We start from the raw sequence: 19597 nt of genomic DNA, 5'->3' as shown, positions 1-19597 counted from the left end.
CTCTAAAAGCAGTCATCTATGGTCAGGACTCTCTCTGTAAGATTAGATTCAGGCTCCTAAAGGTCAGGAACTGAGCTTTTATAAATTATTTTTTATTTTTTAATTGTATTTATTTATTTGAGAGAGAGAGCACGAGGGGGTGGGCAGAGGGAGAGGGAGATCATTTATTTATTTATTTGAGAGAGCAAGAACCCCAGTGGGGGAAGTGGCAGAGGGAGAAGGAGAAGCAGACTCCCCGCTGAGCAGGAGCCCAACTTCTAGCTTTCTCGACTCCTGTTTTATCCTATGTTCCTGATGGTTTGCTGTATTGCACACTTTGAGGCCAAATTAAGGGGTCATAAACAGCATTATTTTAAAATTCCAGGGATGCCTGGGTGGCTCAGTTGGTTAAATGTCTGCCTTTGGCTCAGGCCATTATCTCAGGGTCCTGGGATCAAGTCCTGCATAGGGACTCCTTGCTCAGCAGGGAGCCTGCTTCTCCTTCTGCCTGCTGCTCCCCCTGCTTGTACACTCTCTGGTTCTCTCTGACAAATAAATAAATAAGATCTTAAGAAAGAAAAAAGAAAAATTCCAGTAAATAAAATGATGAGAGACATGCTTTCCTGTACCCCTCAATCTCAGAAGCACTAAGGAGTGCTTCTGTCTGGTCTCTTAGTAACAGCGTTCCTTGTCCCTAGCTTTTGATTATGTTCAGCCAATGGAGACAAGGAGGAAGAAGGAGAGGGATGTGAGAGTGTTTATTCTCCACTACACAGTCCACCTCCTAAAAGCAGGGTCCCTGCAGACCTCTATCAGGTATCCCTTCCCATATACTGTGCAGTGATTACATTTCCCCAAGGTTACTAGCCCTGGGATACTACATCACCTCTAGTTGCCTTTCTTTTGTTCAACTCTCTTCAGAAAACAAAACAAAATGAAAACCTCTTCAGTTATTCCTTTCTTGTTGGAACCCTGAAAAGAGGGGACAGATTCCACAGAGATATATGATTCACCACCTAATCTAGCTCTGTCACTTGTCCATTGGACCTTGACAGGTAACCCAACCTTTCTGAGCCTCATTTTCTTCATATATAAAATACTATATAGTAGGCGCCTGGGTGGCTCAGTGGGTTAAGCCACTGCCTTAGGCTCAGGTCATGATCTCAGGGTCCTGGGATCGAGTCGCACATGGGGCTCTCTGCTCAGCAGGGAGCCTGCTTCCCTCCCTCTCTCTGCCTGCCTTTCTGTCTATTTGTGATCTCTCTCTGTCAAATAAATAAATTAAATATTTAAAAAAAATACTATAGGAGGTACACCTGGGTGGCTCTGTTGTTTAGGTTTCTGCCCTTGGCTTGGGTCATGATCCCAGCGTCCTGAGATTGAGTCCCATCACGTCAGGCTTTTTGTTCAATGAGGAGCCTACTTCTCCCTCTGCCTGCCTCTCCCTCTGCCTGCCATTCTCTCTGTCTCTGTCTCTCTCTGATAGATAAATAAATAAATAATCTTAAAATACTACAGGGAGTGAAGAGGTGCTCTGGGGTCACTTTCATCTCTCCAAATCTTTGGTTCTAAGGTGATAAGTGTAGCTGCAGAATTCAACCAGGAAAACATGGACCTGAATGGAAAATTACGTAGAATTATTGCATTGAGCATTTGGGTATAAGGGTTGGGGGGTTACCCCAGACTTAGGAGTTGGTAGGGAAAAAGTCAAGAAATGCCTCCATCTATGCTGCATATATATATATATATATATATATATATATTAAGATTTTATTTATTTATTTGACAGAGATCACAAGTAGGCAGAGAGGCAGGCAGAGAAAGAGGGGGAAGCAGGCTCCCCGCTGAGCAGAGCGCCAGATGCGGGGCTCTATCCCAGGACCCTGAGATCATGACCTGAGCTGAAGGCAGAGGCTTTAACCCACTGAACTGCCCAGGCACCCCTGGATATATTTACTTCAAACAGTCTTTCAAGAAATTCTCTAGAGTTATGAGAGGAATCAGCTCAGTTAAGTGTTAGGCTCTTGATCTTGGCTCAGGTCATGATCTTGGTTGTGATTGAGCCCCGCGTGGGGCTCTGCACTCAGCATGGAGTCAGCATGAGAGTCTTCTCCCTCTCCCTCTGCCCCTTCCCCCTTCACATCCTCTCTCTCTCAAAATAAAGTCCTTTTTTTAAAAAAAAATTTTAAAAAGATTTTATATATGTATTTGACAGAGACACAGCAAGGGGAGTGGGAAAGGAAGTAGGCTTCTCACTGAGCAGGGAGCCCGATGTGGGGCTCGATCCCAAGACCCTGGGATCATGACCTGAGCCAAAGGCAGACGCTTAACAAAAAACTGAGCCATCCAGGCACCCCTAAATAAAGTCTTTGGTGGGGGGGAAGGAGTGCTCACTTTGGCATCACATATACTAAAATTGGAATGATACAGAGAAGATGAGCATGGCCCCTGTGCAAGGATGATACACAAATTCCGTATATATATATTTTAAGTTTTCTGTTTTCTTTTCTTTTTTTTTTTAAACTTATTTATTTGACAGAGAGAGAGAGATTACAAGTAGGCAGAGAAGCAGGCTCCCTGCTGAGCAGAAAGCCTGTTTCAAGGCTGGATCCCAGGACCCTCGGATCATGACCTGAGGCGAAGGCAGAGGCTTTAACCCACTGAGCCACCCAGGCACCCCTTCATATTTTTTTTTTTTAAAGGAAAATGCAGAGAAATTTTCTCCTACTGCTTTTTTCTCCATTTCACTATTTCTTTTAATCTGTTTCTATATATATAGTCTCTCTCTGTATTTGTTTCCTTTCTATTTCTGTTTCTTTCCATTAAAACAAACAAAATCCAAAGATAAGACATTTCCCTTAGCACCTCTTTAGCAGGTGAGAATCAGGAAGTTCTTAAACAAAGGTACCTGGCAGGCATACAAATGTGACAGCAAGAACTGACCAGCACCTGGAGCTGCCAGTTAGAGTGAAGAAGTCCCAGATGCTGGAAACTTCCCCCTGAAGAAATTTTCCCCTGCTAAGACCAAGGTTGACCATTTACTTTAACTCTACACATTGGTCTGAATTTATTTTGGACAGAATTCACCTGGCTGTCTCTTGCACCACTCAGGTGCCTTATACCTTTTATTTCAGGAAAAGCTGCTTAAAAACCAGATGGGATGCCTAGATGGCTCAGTTGGTTCGGCGTCTGCCTTTGGCTTGGGTCGTGGTCCTGGGGCTCTGGGATTGAGCCCTGCATGGGGCTCTCTGCTCAGTGGGGAGCCGGCTTCTCCCTTTCCCTCTGCCCCTCCGCCCCACTATGCTCTCCCTCTCTGGTTCACTCTCTCTGTCTCAGATAAATGAAATCTTAAAACAAAAATAAAAATGCAGAAAGGGAGGCTGAGATTTCTCTTTAACTAGAGTCATGGGTGGCCCTAAGATTTCTAGAGCTGAAGGGACTTCAAAGACTATATATAATAGATCTCTTTGTTTTACAAATAAAGGAACTAATATCTAGAGAGAGGAAGGGTTTTGCTTAAAGTCACACAAATTAATCAAGAGTAGAGCTGGGGCGCCTGGATGGTTCAGTGGGTTAAGCCACTGCCTTCGGCTCAGGTCATGATCTCAGGATCCTGGGACTGAGCCCCACATCAGGCTTTGTGCTCCGTGAGGAGCCTGCTTCCTCCTCTCTCCCTGCCTGTCTTTCTGCCTACTTGTGATCTCTGTCAAATAAAATCTTTTTTTTTTTAAAAGATTTTATTTATTTATCAGAGAGAGAGAGGGGGAGAGAGCGAGCACAGGCAGACAGAATGGCAGGCAGAGGCAGAGGGAGAAGCAGGCTCCCTGCTGAGCAAGGAGCCCGATCCCAGGACGATGGGATCATGACCTGAGCCGAAGGCAGCTGCTTAACCAACTGAGCCACCCAGGCGTCCCTGTCAAATAAAATCTTAAAGAAAAAAAAAAAAAGTAGAGCTAGTAACAGTTAAAAGGTATGTAATGCCGGGCTGTGCTCTGAGTGCTTTTCATACATCAATGCATTAAATTTTCACAACAGGGGGTACCTGGGTGGCTCAGTGGGTTAAAGCCTCTGCCTTCGCCTCAGGTCATGATCCCAGGGTCCTAGGATTGAGACCCGATTCGGGCTCTCTGCTCAGCAGGGAGACTGCTTCCCCCTCTCTCTCTGCCTGCCTCTCTGCCTACTTGTGATCTCTGTCTGTCAAATAAATAAATAAAATCTTTATTTTTTTTTTTAAGATTTTATTTATTTGTCAGAGAGAGGGAGAGAGAGCGAGCGCAGGCAGACAGAATGGCAGGCAGAGGCAGAGGGAGAAGCAGGCTCCCTGCTGAGCAAGGAGCCTGATGTGGGACTCGATCCCAGGACACTGGGATCATGACCTGAGCCGAAGGCAGCCGCCTAACCAACTGAGCCACCCAGGCGTTCCTAAATAAAATCGTTAAAAATAAATAAATAGATAGATAAATAAATAAATAAATTTTCACAATAGCTCTCTAGAGGAAGCATTTGTTATTATCATTTCATTTTACAGATGAGGAAACTGAGGTTCACTGGGCAAAGAAACTTGCCTGCACTGGAATCTGTATTCTCTCTTACCTCACTTTATCATCACCAGGATTATATTATAACTTGATATAGCTTGATGTGTCCTATAATTTGAAATAGATGTGGTGGGGCTATTTATGTCACAAAAATCAGCAAATGCTACAAATCAGGGCTTGTTTTCTTGATTATCAAGTCTTTAAAAAGTGATATGGGGTGCCTGGATGAATCTGCCAGTTAAGCTTCTGACTCTTGATTTTGGCTCAGGTCACAATCTCAGGGTCCTAGGATCAAGCTCCAGTTGGGCACTATGCTCAACAGAGAGTCTGCTTCTCCCTCTCCCTCTGCCCCTCCCCTGGTTCCTTCTCTCTCTCAAAATAATAAAATCTTAAAAAAAAAAAAAAAGAGTAAAAAGCTGATGTAGATGAAGAGGCTTAGGGAGATGCAGAGACCCCATTAAATAGATGGGAGGATCACCCCCAAAACAGCCTTGAATCTGAATAGCATCCAGATGGATGGCACTCCCACACATGTGTAACTTTTATTTCTTTTTAATTTTTCTCAAGATTTTATTTATTTATTTCAAGATTTTATTTATTTATTATTTATTTATATATTATTTTAAAAATTTATTTATTATTTATTATATACACAGAAATAGCACAAGTACATAGAGCGGTAGGCCGAGGGAAAGGGAGAAGCAGACTCCCCGCTGAGCTCAGAGCCCAATGCAAGACTTGATCCTGTGGCCCTGGGATCATGACCTGAGCCAATGACAGCCGCTTAACTGACTGAGCCACCCAGGCACCCCCAGTAAAATCCTTTTAGGGTACCTGGCTGGCTCAGTTAGAAGAACATGCAACTCTTGATCTTGGTGTCATGAGTTCAAGCCCCATGTTGGGTATAAAGACTATTAAAAAACAAAAAAAACATATTTTTTTTAAGTCTTCCTCATATTAATAGTTGGTAAATTCCAGTGGGGCTGTGTTTAGATATAATTTATGTAAAATAATTCACAGCTGTCAGATATTCAGTTCATTTTGTTTTCACAATGTGTATATATATATACATATATATATATATACACAGACAACAGTTCTCCAGATAAGGCATAGAACATTTCCTTGACCCCAGAAAGTTCATTCAAGCCTCTAACCAGTGAATTTCCACCATGGCTACAAACCTGCCCTTCCCCGACCACTTTCTTTCTTTCTTTTTTTTTTTTATTTATAAAGATTTATATTTATTCATTTGATAGAGATCACAAGTAGGCAGAGAGGCAGGCAGAGAGAAAGGAAGAAACAGGCTCCCTGTTGAGCAGAGAGCCCGATGTGGGGCTCAATCCCAGGACTCTGGGATCATGACCTGAGCCGAAGGCAGAGGCTTTAACCCACTGAGCCACCCAGGTGCCCCCCAACCACTTTTTATTTCTTTCAATGATGTTTCAGTCTTCCAGTTGCTCAGGCCAAAAACCCTGGAGTCATCCTTAACTCATCTTTTTCTCTCACATCCCACATCCAAACCATCAGCATTTCCTGTTAGGTAGATTACAAAATATATCTAAAATCTCACTGTACCCCTGCTGGGGCAGTGAGTCTGTGTGGGAGCCTGTGTGGCTCACTCATTAAGCATCTGCCTTCGGCTCACCCAGCTCCACGGGAAGCCTGCTTCTCCCTCTTCCACTCCCCCCGCTTCTGTTCTTGCTGTTGCTCTCTCTCTCTGTGTCAAATAAATAAAATCTTTAAAAGAAATCTAGCAGGTGCCTGGGTGGCTCAGTGGGTTAAGCCGCTGCCTTCAGCTCAGATCATGATCTCAGGGTCCTGGGATCGAGTCCCGTATCGGGCTCTCTGCTCAGCAGGGAGCCTGCTTCCCTCTCTCTCTTTCTGCCTGCCTCTCCGTCTACTTGTGATTTCTCTCTGTCAAATAAGTAAATAAAATCTTTAAAAATAAAATAAAATAAATCTAGCTGCTAAATATATATATTTATATATAACATATAAGTATATAAAATACATGTATATAAATATAATATATAAATATATATAATGTATATACCTATATAAAATGTATGTGAAATATATATTAATGTATAATGTATATTATTTATAAAATAAATAAAATCGAAAAATCTGCTTCTCATCAACTCCACTGCTGTCTCTGTGGTCCAAGCCACATCATCTCACCTGACTGGTCTCCAGCTTCCTCACATTCACATGCTCCACCCCTACAGTCTGTTCCCACAGATGCCTGAGTGATCCTTTAAAAATCTAAAAGTTCAGGGGCACCTGTGTAGCTCAGTCAGTTATTAAACATCTGACTCTTGATTTCAGTTCTGGTCATGATCTCAGAGTGCTGCAATGGAGTCTGCTTAGGATGCTCTCTCCCTCTCCCTCCACCCCTCCCCACTCATATGTGCTTGCTTTCTTAAAAAAAAAAAGGCATGTTCAGGTCAGGATACAACTGTAAAACACTCCAGGGCTTACTGTCTCTTAGAGTAAAATTGACCTCAAAGTCTCTATTACTGACCTACAAGGTCCTCTCCATCTTTTGGATCTCACTCTATTCCTTTTCACTGGCTTACCAGGCTCTAGCTAAACCAGATTTTGCTATTCCCCTAAACACACAAACACATTCCTATCTCACAGCCTTGGTCCTTGCTGGTTCCTCTACTTAAGACACTCTGCACATGGCAGAGTCCATTCAGGTTTCTGCCTAGTTCCTATCTTCTTAAAGAGATCTTCCCTGGGGCATCTGGGTGGCTCAGTGGGTTAAAGCCTCTGCCTTCGGCTCAGGTCATAATCTCAGGGTCCTGGGATCAACCCTTACATTGGGCTCCCTGCTCGGCTGGGGGCCTGCTCCCCGCGCCACCCCCCCCCCCCCGCCTGCCTCTCTGCCTACTTGTGATCTTTGTCTGTCAAATAAATAAAAATCTTAAAAAAAAAAAAAGGAGTTCTTCCCTGACTGTCCATGCAAAATAACGTACTCTTCTGACACTCTGTCCCCAGATGGCATGCTTTATGATTTCTTCCTAGTGCCTAACACCTCACATTATATTTGTTTGTTTATTGTCTGTTTCTTCCAGTGGTTGTGCTGTTAAAATGTTAGCAACCAGCTCTCTGAAAAGTATGAATGCATAGATATACACACATAATTGTATTTATAAATTTCACTGATATAAAGATGTATACAACACAATTTGCAAATAATCGCAAAACGTACTCTTTATTGTAAATTCCCTATTTTCTCTTAATGCTTTTGTTATTTGCCAAATTCAATGTAGTGTAACCATAGCAATCTATCTCTGCAACTAATAAGTGTAGTTTCAATATAAATGTGGCTGAGATTTTCACTTACAGGTGGACTGTTTTACACCACCACCAAGCAATTCTCTGATTTTCAGGTGTATACAGATTGGGTATCCTACAACTTGACTCAGTTTTAACACTACCTAGCTCTGTCAGTCCCACAAGACTGCCCCTACTTCAGATGCCAACTGGAAGTCCACATTGTCTCCACATTGTCATCTCTGCTTTTGACCAACCTGCTTTAAATGGGAGGTTCCCAGGACTTCTTCCTTGGGTTCAGTGATCTGTTAGAATAGCTCACAAAGCTCAGGGAAACATATACTTGCATTTATCAGTTTATTATAAAGGATGTTTTAAAGGATGCAGATGAATAGGGAGATGAAGAGGTACACAGAGTGTAGTCCAGAAGGGTCCTTGAGTAAACAAGTGCCAACTGGAGTGTGCTACCTTTCCTGGCAGATGGGTGAAGCTTATCACATCTTCCCTTTGGCACTCTGGTCGGTGGGTGGAGCTAAAATTTCCAACCCCCTCATCACTGGGTCTTTCTAGTAACCAGCCCCATCCTCAGGCTACTTAAGGATCCCACCCTAACTCACCATTAGCCTAAACTCAGTTGAAAGAAAAGGCTCCGGATATGTGGGTGGCTCAGTTGTTTAAGTGACTCCCTTCGGCTTAGGTCATGATCCCTGGGTGGTAGGATGAGCTCTGTATTTGGGCTCCTTGCTCAGTGGGGAGCCTGTTTCTCTTTCTTCCTGTTCTGCCTGCTGCTCCCCCTGCTTGTATCCTCTCTCTGACAAATCAATAAATAAAATCTTAAAGAAAAGAAAGAGGGGCACTTGGGTGGCTCAGTCGTCTTAAGCATCTGCCTTCAACTGGGGTCAAGATGCCAGTGTCCTGGGATGGAGCCCCAATCAGGCTCAGTGGGAGGCTGCTTCTTTCTCACTCCCCCGGCTTGGGTTTCCTCTCTCCTCTCTCTGTCTGTCAAATAAATAAATAAAATATTTTTAAAAAGGCAAGGCTTGTTATGAATAACAAAAGACATTTCTATTACTTGGGAAATGACAAAGGTTTTAGAGCTCTGTGCCAGGAATCAGGGGGCAAATATATACCTTATTACACTGCAGAGTGAGGCGAAAGTGGAGGAATTTCACTTATTCATCAGTTAAGTGAGCAACTTCCTTGCTGAATTGAATAATAACAGCTTTGGAATACTGGAAAAAATATTTAATTTTGCTGCCGTCACAGTGTAATAGCTACAGAAATGACACACTTTTAAGTTTAACTGGCATTATTAACATTTTCTGTCATTTTCCCAAGTCCAGACAATGAACAAAACAAGCCCCGATTTGTAACATTTGCTGATTCCTGTAGTGTAAATAATCCCAACATAGCCTATTTCAAGCTACGAACATGATGTCACTGAACACAAGTTAGGAAGAAATGCACAGTGTATAGTTTTCTGCTGTACAAATACAATAGCATAGATAACAGTGAAATTACTAGAACAAAATGAATTTGAGTATTTTTCACCTTTATTTTTAATATAAGTTCTTTAATTTTACATGTATGTCATTTAATTTTTGACAACCTACAAATTCCTGAAAATTTAGTAAATGGCTCTCATGAGCCCACAGAAGCCAGCTCCAGCACACCCTGGGTTCCTTACTGGACTGTAAACTCTGTGAAGCTAACATGTAACAAACTCAATAAATGCTTCTTGAATAAACGAATGAAGGTGATTTTACTGGTATTTAGTTCCTTGACACCTAAAGACCCTGACTAAATTTTGGTAAGGGAAAGTAGGGGGTGAGTACTATTTGAGTTGTTGTTAAGACTCTTAGGTCTTGTCTAAAGAAATCTGGAAGAAGTTTAGATGAAGGGAGTCAATTAGTCAGGGAGGCCTGAAATCTCCATATTGGGAATGAGGAGAGTGGGAATGTCCATAACTATCACTTAAGTCATCCTTCACATTGCCACCATCATTATTATTTTTTAAAAACACGGGATTCCGGACTCCTGGGTGGCTCAGTTGGTTAAGCAGCTGCCTTCAGCTCAGGTCATGATCCCAGCGTCCTGGGATCATGATCCCAGCGTCCTGGGATCGGGTCCCACATAGGGCTCCTTGCTCGGCAGGGAGCCTGCTTCTCTCTCTGCCTCTGCCTGCCATTCTGTCTGCCTGTGCTCTCTCTCTCTCTCTCTCTCTCTCTCTGACAAATAAATAAATAAAATATTAAAAAAAAAAAAAAGAAAACACGGGATGCCTGGGTGGCTCAGTTGATTGGACGCCTGCCTTCGGCTCAGGTCATGATCCTGGGGTCCCAGGATCAAGTCCCGCATCAGACTCCCAACTCCACAGGGAGTCTGCTCCTCTCTCTGACCTTCTCCTTGCTCATGCGCGCTCTCACTCTCAAATAAATAAATAAATAAATAAAATCTTTTTAAAAAATAAAAATAAAAAAAACACATTTCGGGGGCACCTGTCAAATAAATAAATAAAATATTAAAAAAAAAAAAAAGTTTCAGTTTACATCTCTGAAATGTCTCCCAGTCTTCAAGATAAAATTCCATTTAAAAAAAATAGATGTGTGTGTGTGTGTGTGTGTGTGTATTTTAAGATTTTATTTGATGGAGAGAAGGGGATCACAAGTAGGCAGAGAGGCAGGCAGAGAGAGGGGCAGGGACGCAGGCTCCCTGCTGAGCACAGAGCCCAATGTGGGCCTCAATCCCAGGACCCTGAGATCATTACCTGAGCTGAAGGCAGAGGCTTAACCCACTGAGCCACCCAAGCACCCCCTAAAAAATATTTTATTTATTTGAGAGAGAGATCGCGCATGCACAAGCACAAGCAGGGGGAGGGGCAGAGGAAGAAGCAGATTCCCCAGTCAGCAGGGATCTCAATCTCAGAACCCTGACATCATGACCTGAGCGGAAGGCAGATGCTTAACCTTAACTGACCTAGCCACCCAGGTGCCTCTCAAGTTAAAATTCTAAATGTTATATAGGCCCTTCGTGTTTCCAGTTTAATCTTTATCACTCCATTCTTACCTCCAAACCCAATCTTACCAGGCCGTTCACCCTTTCCCTGAACTTTCCCTGGTCTATGCTGTCCTCTCTTAAGTCCTTCCAGTAATGCCCTTCTATTCCTTTCTAGCCCAGAGAAATTTCTCTTTTCACATCCTATTTATATAGTTTTCTTCTCTCTCGTGTCTTAGCTGGTGCCTCACTACCTCTGGCATAACTAATTCTCTATTTCCATACATTTAAAGAATTTACACTGGGGAAAAGAAAGCCAAAGTTGGTGGCATCACAATTCCGGACTTCAAGCTCTATGACAAAGCTGTCATCATCAAGACAGTATGCTACTGGCACAAAAACAGACACATAGATCAATGGAACAGAACAGAGAGCCCAGAAATAGACCCTCAACTCTATGGTCAACTAATCTTTGACAAAGCAGGAAAGAATGTCCAGTGGAAAAAAGACAGTCTCTTTGGGACGCCTGTGTGGCTCAGTTGGTTAGGCAGCTGCCTTCGGCTCGGGTCATGATCCCAGTGTCCTGGGATCGAGTCCCGCGTCGGGCTTCTTGCTCAGCAGGGAGCCTGCTTCTCCCTCTGCCTGCCATTCTGTCTGCCTGTGCTCGCTCTCTCCCCCTCTCTCTGATAAATAAATAAAATCTTAAAAAAAATTAAAAAAAAAAGACAGTCTCTTCAACAAATGGTGTTGGGAAAAATTGGACAGTCACATGCAGAAGAATGAAACTGTACCATTTTCTTACACCACTCATGAAAACAGACTCAAAATGGATGAAGGACCTCAATGTGAGAAAGGAATCCATCAAAATCCTTGAGGAGAACATAGGCAGCAACCTCTTCAACCTTGGTCGCAGCGACTTCTTCCTAGGAACATCACCAAAGGCAAGGGAAGCAAGGGCAAAAATGAACTATTGGGACTTCATCAAAATCAAAAGCTTTTGCACAGCAAAGGAAACAGTTAACAAAACCAAAAGACAACTGACAGAATGGGACAAGATATTTGCAAATGACATATCAGATAAAGGGCTATTATCCAAAATCTATGAAGAACTTATCAAACTCAACACCCAAAGAACAAATAACCCAATCAAGAAATGGGCAGAGGACATGAACAGACATTTCTGCAAAGAAGACATCCAGGGACGCCTGGGTGGCTCAGTTGGTTCGACGACTGCCTTCGGCTCAGGTCATGATCCCAGAGTTCCAGGATCAAGTCCCGCATAGGGCTCCCAATTCCATAGGGAGTCTGCTTCTCCATCTGACCTTCTCCTCGCTCATGCTCTCTCTCACCGTCTCTCTCTCAAATAAATAAATAAAATCTTAAAAAAAAAAAAAAAAAAAAGAAGACATCCAGATGGCCAACAGACACCTGAAAAAGTGCTCCACATCACTCAGCATCAGGGAAATACAAATCAAGACCACAATGAGATACACCTCACAACAGCCAGAATGGCTAAAATTAACAAGTCAGGAAATGACAGATGCTGGTGAGGATGAGGAGAAAGGGGAACCCTCCTACACTGTTGGTGGGAATGCAAGCTGGTGCAGCCACTCTGGAAAACAGCATGGAGGTTCCTCAAAAAGTTGAAAATAGAGCTACCCTATGACACAGCAATTGCACTACTGGGTATTTACCCTAAAGATACAAATGTAGTGATCCTAAGGGGCACGTGCACCCGAATGTTTATAGCAGCAATGTGCACAATAGCCAAACTATGGAAAGTACCTAGATTCATCCATCAACGGATGAATGGATGAAGAAGATGTGGTATATATATATATATATATATATATATATATATATATATATAGTGGAATACTATGCAGCCATCAAAAGAAATGAAATCTTGCCATTTGCGATGATGTGGATAGAACTAGAGGGTATTATGCTTAGCAAAATAAGTCAATCAGAGAAAGACAATTATCATATGATCTCCCTGTCTCCCTGATATGAGGAAGTGGAGAGGCAATGTGGGGGGTTTGGGGGGTAAGAAAAGAATAAATGAAACAAGATGGGATTGGGAGGGAGACAAACCATAAGAGACTCTTAATCTCCCAAAACAAACTGAGGGTTGCCGGGGGGAGGGAGGTAAGGAGAGAAGGTGGTGGGGTTATGGACATTGGGGAAAGTATGTGCTATGAAGTGTGTAAACCTGGTGATTCACAGACCTGTACCCCTGGGGCTAACAATACATTATATGTTAATTAAAAAAATTAAAATTTTAAAATAAAAGAATTTACACTGGGGAGATGTTGGTCAAAGGGTGTAAACTTTTGTTCACATTAAATACCAGGGATCTGGGATGCCTGGGTGGCTCAGTGGGTTAAAGCCTCTGCCTTCAGCTCAGGTCATGATCCCAGGGTCCTGGGATCGAGCCCCACATCGGGCTCTCTGCTCAGCGGGGAGCCTGCTTTCTCCTCTCTCTCTCTCTCTGTCTACTTGTGATCTCTGTCTGTCAAATAAATAAATAAAATCTTTAAAATAAATAAATAAATAAATAAATAAATACCAGGGATCTAAGGTATAGGATGGTGACTACAGTTAACAATATTGTATTGTATACCTGAAAGTTACTACAAGAATAAAGCTTTAATATTCTCACCAAATCAGCAACAAAATGGTAATTATAAGAGATGAAGGATTTATTGACTAACCTTATTGTGGTAACCATTTAGCAAATATGTATTTAGCATACATTTAGCAATGTATGTGTATCAAATCATCATATTGTATGTCTTAAGTCTGCATGATGTTATATGTGCAACTAGATCTCAGTAAAGCTGGGGGGAGGATTAATTGACATATCTGTTGCCTGACTAGATTATGAAAGCCTTGAAGACAGAATCTGATACATTGTCTCTCATCACTTAATACAGTCTCAAGCATTTATCTAGTAGGCAACAACAATTTTTTATTTAAGGGGTGGCTTAGGGAGAGAAAAGCTTAGCAGCTAATTTCTCTAGACCTCCAAGCTCCTCTTTAAAATAAGGCTAATGTTTCCTTGCCTGCCAGGAAGTTGAAGTTGATGAGCTCATAGTCATTTCCCAGACACATGATCTACTTCACAATTTTCCCTAGGGCAGAGCCTAGTATCAGAATTGTTGAGAAGCACTGTGGTTTCATTCTTCAACCAAAAGGCATTTGATCTGACTTTAAGAAGCCAACGGAGTGGGGGGCATGCAGGGAGAAGTCAACAGGTGTAGCCATTCTGTCCCTGCAAAAGGCCATAGTGAACTATCTTTGGCCTGAACATGGGCCAGGCTGCTGGGAGATTAGCATTTGGCTAGGGGAATGTCAGGGAAGGTCTCAGCTGAACAGGTTGTTAAGCCCCCTCCATCGTTCCTCTAGAGTGCTGTGGCAGGTGCACTTTTTTCCTCAGCCAGGCCAGCAATTATACTCATGTTTATCAGAGCACATTTGTCCTGGTGACTACCATGTGTATGTTCTTGGAAGCTCAACAGAAAAGTTTTGTTTAAGTTTACTCAGTAATTAAAAAATGGCACATGGGGGGCGCCTGGGTGGCTCAGTGGGTTAAAGCCTCTGCCTTCGGCTCAGGTCATGATCCCAGGGTCCTGGAATTGAGCCCTGCATTGGGCTGTCTGCTCAGTGGGGAGCCTGTTTCCCCCTCTCTCTCTGCCTGCCTCTCTGTCTACTTGTGATCTGTCAAATAAATAAATAAATAAATAAAATCTTTAAAAAAAAAAAAAAGGCACATGGGTTAGGTGTCTGGGTGCCATATAGTTGGTTAAACCTCCAACACTTGGTTTTGGCTGGGGTCATGATCTTGGGGTCTTGGGATTGAGCCCTGCATGGAGCTGTGGAATCAATGCATTCTGCTTGGGATTCTCTCTCCCTCTCTTTCTTCCCTTCCTGCTTTTGCACACTCTCTCTTGTTCTCAAATGAATAAATACATTTTTAAAAATTTATTTCTTTATTTTTAAATATTTTATTTATTTATTTGGTAGAAATCATAGGTAGGCAGGCAGAGAGAGAGGGGGAAGCAGGCTCCCCACCAAGCAGAGAGCTCAATGTGGGGCTCAATCCCAGGATCCTGAGACCATGAGCTGAATTGAAGGCAGAGGCTTAACCCACTGAGCCACCCAGGTACCCCAATAAATCTTTTTATTTTTTAAAAGATTTATTTGTTTATTTGATAGAGACACAATGAGAGAGAGAACATAAGCAGGGGGAGTGGGAGAGAGAGAAGCAGGCTTCCTGCCCAGCAGGGAGCCCAATGTGGGCCTTGATCCTGGGACCCTGGGATCATGACCTGAGTGGGGAAGGCAGACACTTAACGACTGAGCCACCCAGGTGCCCCACCAATAAATCTTTTTTTTTTTTTAATTGACATGTAGGACCCCTGACTGGTTCAGTCGGTAGAGTATGAGATTCTTCATGTCCAGCTTGTGAGTTCAAGACCCATGTTATACATAGAGCTTACTTTAAAAAGAAAATTGGCATGCCAGTGAGTGCTCAGTGAAAATATTCTTTATTTAGTGACCACAGCTGGCCCACCCTCATGTTGACAGAACTGGCTCCACATCAGCAGAGGATCTAGGGGGTGGCCTCCTCATCTAAAATATCCACCCCTCCACCAGTCATTCCACCACTAAAGCTAATTCCTCAGTATCTTTCAGGAGGCTTTTCTGCTTCTTGAAACCCTACTGATATTCCAGTTCTTCCGGAAAGAGCATTTTAGGAGGGATTAGTAATAGGAGGAAATAAATTCTTTAGCCTAACATTCAAGACAGTGTACAACCAGATGCTACTGACCTCTATAACTTTATCTTTCGCTACATTGATCCCCAAAGAACTTTCCCTTCATCCAAACTGGTCTTTGAGGCTACCTCGTATTTGCTTTCCTCTGCCTATTGTTCACACAGTTTTCCCTGCCTGGAATTCCTGCCTTTCTGGAATATCTGGCCACTCACCCTCTAGCCTTTCTCTTTTCCTTGTCTCAGTAGATGTTTGTTTATCACCTACTACAGTGAAACATTGTGTCGGGGATTTTTTTTTTTTTTTTTTTGGTAATTTTCACAGCACCCAGAATAGAGCTGGGCACATAGTGGGCATCCAATAAAATTTGCCTCTTATTCCTCTCATCTCTAGAATTTGCTAAATCCTAATCTGGATAAAGGTGAGTGTATATAGGTTTCTGTATCTCCTTTGTAAGTAAAATGTAGAAATTAAAAATAATTTTATAGTTTTGTGAAAGCATCACTCTTTATATATTTTATTTTATATATATTTTTCAGAGATTTTATTTATTTATTTTCCAGAGAGAGAGAGAACACAAGCAGGGGGAATGGCAGAGAAGCAGGCTCCCTGCTGAGCAAGGAGCCTGATTTGGCTTTCATCCAGGACTTTATCGGGGACCCTGGGATCATGACCTGAACAGGCCTTTAACCACCTGAGCCACCAATGTGTCCCATCATTCTTCATTTTAAAAATATTTATTGAGGGGCGTCTGGGTGGCTCAGTGGGTTAAAGCCTCTGCCTTCCGCTCGGGTCATGATCCCAGGTTTCTGTGATCAAGCCCCTCATTGGGCGCTCTGCTCAGCAGGGAGCCTGCTTCCTCCTCTCTCTCTGCCTGCCTTTCTGCCTACTTGTGATCTCTGTCTGCCAAATAAATAAATAAAATCTTAAAAAAAAATTTATTGAGGGGGGCACCTGGGTGGCTCAGTAGGTTAAGACTCTGCCTTTGGCTCAGGTCATGATCCCAGAGTCCTGGGATCAAGTCCCATGTCCGGCTCCTTGCTCAGCGGGAAGCCTACTCCTCCCACTCGCCCTGCTTGTGTTCCCTCTCTTTCAGTGTCTCTCTCTGTCAAATAAATAAATAAAATCTTTAAAAGGAAATAAATAAAAATATTTATTGAGTATGCTTATTATTTGTTAGAGACAATGTTAAGTGCTAGAAATACATACATGAAAAGACATAGTCCCTGTCTCAAGAAGCTTACAGTCCAATGGGAAAAGACAAGCAAAAACACTACTGATGCTGGAGAAAATAAAACACCGTGTATGCTAAAGAAAATAAGACACCATGTTTGGAATTAGGGAGACCCGGATTTGACCCCTAACGCTGCAATTTGGTAGCATTAGGATTTTCCAATTAAGTCTTTCTGAGGGGTCATGATAATTATAGAAATAATACTTCAGAGGCTGCCTGGCTGACTCAGTTGAGAAAGCCTGTGACTCTTGATTTCTTTTCTTTTTTTTTGAATTTTATTTATTTACTGGACAGAAATCACAAGTAGGCAGAGAAGCAGGCAGAGAGAGAGGAGGAAGCAGGCTCTCCGTCCAGCTAAGAGCCCAATGCAGGACTCGATCCCAGGACCCCGGGACCACGACCTAAGCCGAAGGCAGAAGCTTTAACCCACTGAGCCACCCACCCAGGCGCCCCTGACTCTTGATTTCTACATTGTGAGTTCAAACCCCACACTGGGTGCAGAGATAACTTAAAAATAAATTTTAAAAAATAAAATAAAATAAGGGCACCTGGGTGGCTTAGTTGGTTAAACGTTCGACTTTGATCTCAGGTCTTAATCTCAGGGTCATGAGTTCCAGCCCTGTGTTCGGCGCCACACTAGGTGTGGAGCCCACTTTAAAAAATAAATAAGAGGGGCGCCTGGGTGGCTCAGTGGGTTGAGCCGCTGTCTTCGGCTCGGGTCATGATCTCAGGGTCCTGGGATGGAGTCCCACATCGGGCTCTCTGCTCAGCGGGGAGCCTGCTTCCCACTCTCTCTCTCTCTGCCAGTCTCTCTACCTACCTGTGATCTCTCTCTGTCAAATAAATAAATAAAATCTTAAAAAAAATAAATAAATAAGATAAAATATGTCATTATTTTAAAAATAATAGTACTTCAGAATTACTGTGGGAAAGTAAAAGTAATTTTTGTAAACATCTTTAAAATGCACTACTTAAAAAATAATAAAATAAAATAAAAAATAGGGTGCCTGGGTGGCTCAGTGGGTTAAGCCGCTGCCTTCGGCTCAGGTCATGATCTCAGGGTCCTGGGATCGAGTCCCGCATCGGGCTCTCTGTTCAGCAGGGGCCTGCTTCCTTCCCTTCCCCTCTCTCTGCCTGCCTCTCTGCCTGCTGTGATCTCTCTCTGTCAAATAAATAAATAAAAATCTTAAAAAAAAAAAAAAAAAAAAAAAAAAAAATAAAATAAAATAAAAAATAAAATGCACTTACTTGTGAAGTCTGGGTGGCTCAGTTGGTTAAGCATCTGCCTTTGGCTGGGGTCATGAACCCAGGGTCTTTGATCTAGCCCCACCTCAGGCTCTCTGCTCAGCAGGGGAGTGCTTCTCCCTCTCCCTCTGTCACCCCCTCATACTCTCTCTCAGATAAATAAATAAAATATATTTTTTAAAGATTTTATTCTTTTGACAGTAGGAAAGGGAACACAGGCAGGGGGAGAGGGAGAGGAAATCCAGGTTTCCTGCCGAGTAAGGAGCCCTTGCCAGGCTCCATCCCAGGACCCCGGGATCATGACCCCAGCTGAAGGCAGATGCCCAATGACTGAGTCATCCAGGCACCCCAAAATAAATAAAATCTTTTTAAAAAAATCCACTCATTCTATAAAAGACAGATATATTGGGGCACCCGGGTGGCTCAGGTGGTTAAGTGACCTTTTTTTTTGTTTCTAAGATCCTATTTATTCATTTGAGAGACAGAGAGAGCACAAGCAGGGGGAGAAGCAAAGGGAGAGATAGAAGCTAACTCCCTGCCAAGTTGGGAACCTGATCCCAAGACCCAAAAATCATGACCCGAGCAGAAAGCAGCCACTTAACCATCTGGACCACCAAGGCACCCCAAGTGTCTGACACTTGATTTCAGCTCAGGTCCTGATCTCAGGGTCATGAGTTTAAGCCCCACATTGGGTTCATGATGGGCATGGAGCCCACTTAAAAAAAAAAAAAAGACAGCTATGCTAGCATCCTTTAAGGAAACACTTATGTGTTAAAGGAGGTCTTTGACCATCGAAAGTTGGGTACAAAGTGGAAGGGTAAGCGTGTTCTATTCTTTTTTTTTTTTTTAATTTTTAAAAGATTTTTATTTATTTGACAGAGATCACAAGCAGGCAGAGAGGCAGGCAAAGAGAAAAGGAGGAGAAGCGGGCTCCCTGCTGAGCAGAGAGCCCGACACGGGACTCATCACAGGACCCTGGGGATCACGACCCAAGCCGAAGGCAGAGGCTTTAACCCACTGAGTCACCCGGGCACTCCCAACTTTTTAAAAAAATTATTTATTGGGAAAAAAGTATTTATGGGGGACACCTGGGTGACTCAGTGGGTTGAGCCTCAGCCTTCAGCTCAGGTCATGATCTCAGGATTCTGGCATCAAGCCCTGCATTGTGCTCTCTGCTCAGCAAGGAGCCTGCTTCCCCCTCTCTCTCTGCCTGCCTCTCTGACTACATGTGATCTGTCAAATAAATAAAGTCTTTTAAAAAATAATTTATTGTATTCTATTTATTTAAGGGTGTTCTTTATTTTTCTTTTCTTTTTTTTTTTAAGATTTTATTTATTTATTTGACAGACAGTGATCACAAGTAGGCAGAGAGGCAGGCAGAGAGAGAGGGGGAAGCAGGCTCCCTGCTGAGCAGAGATCCGGATTCGGGGCTCAATCCCAGGACCTGGGAACCATGACCTGAGCCGAAGGCAGAGGCTTTAACCCACTGAGCCACCCATGCACCCCAAGGGTGTTCTTTTCTTAATAGAATATTAATTCTAGGGT

At 42.9% G+C, this 19597-nt stretch overlaps 1 long non-coding RNA gene across 1 annotated transcript; it reads right to left on the bottom strand.

Moving 5' to 3' along the window:
- Positions 1-2173: 2173 nt before the first annotated feature.
- Positions 2174-6524, bottom strand: LOC309846053. The gene is made up of 2 exons (XR_014301711.1): positions 3883-6524; positions 2174-3672 (listed from the first exon to the last, which is right to left on the bottom strand). It is a non-coding gene; the product is annotated as an uncharacterized lncRNA (long non-coding RNA).
- Between the last annotated feature and the right edge of the window lie 13073 nt (positions 6525-19597).

The sequence above is a fragment of the Mustela nivalis genome, assembly GCF_964662115.1.
Source record: "Mustela nivalis genome assembly, chromosome: 13".
In the NCBI taxonomy this organism is placed as follows: domain Eukaryota; kingdom Metazoa; phylum Chordata; class Mammalia; order Carnivora; family Mustelidae; genus Mustela; species Mustela nivalis.
Note: the sequence above shows the minus strand (reverse complement) of the source record. Positions and strands in the feature narration are given on the sequence as shown.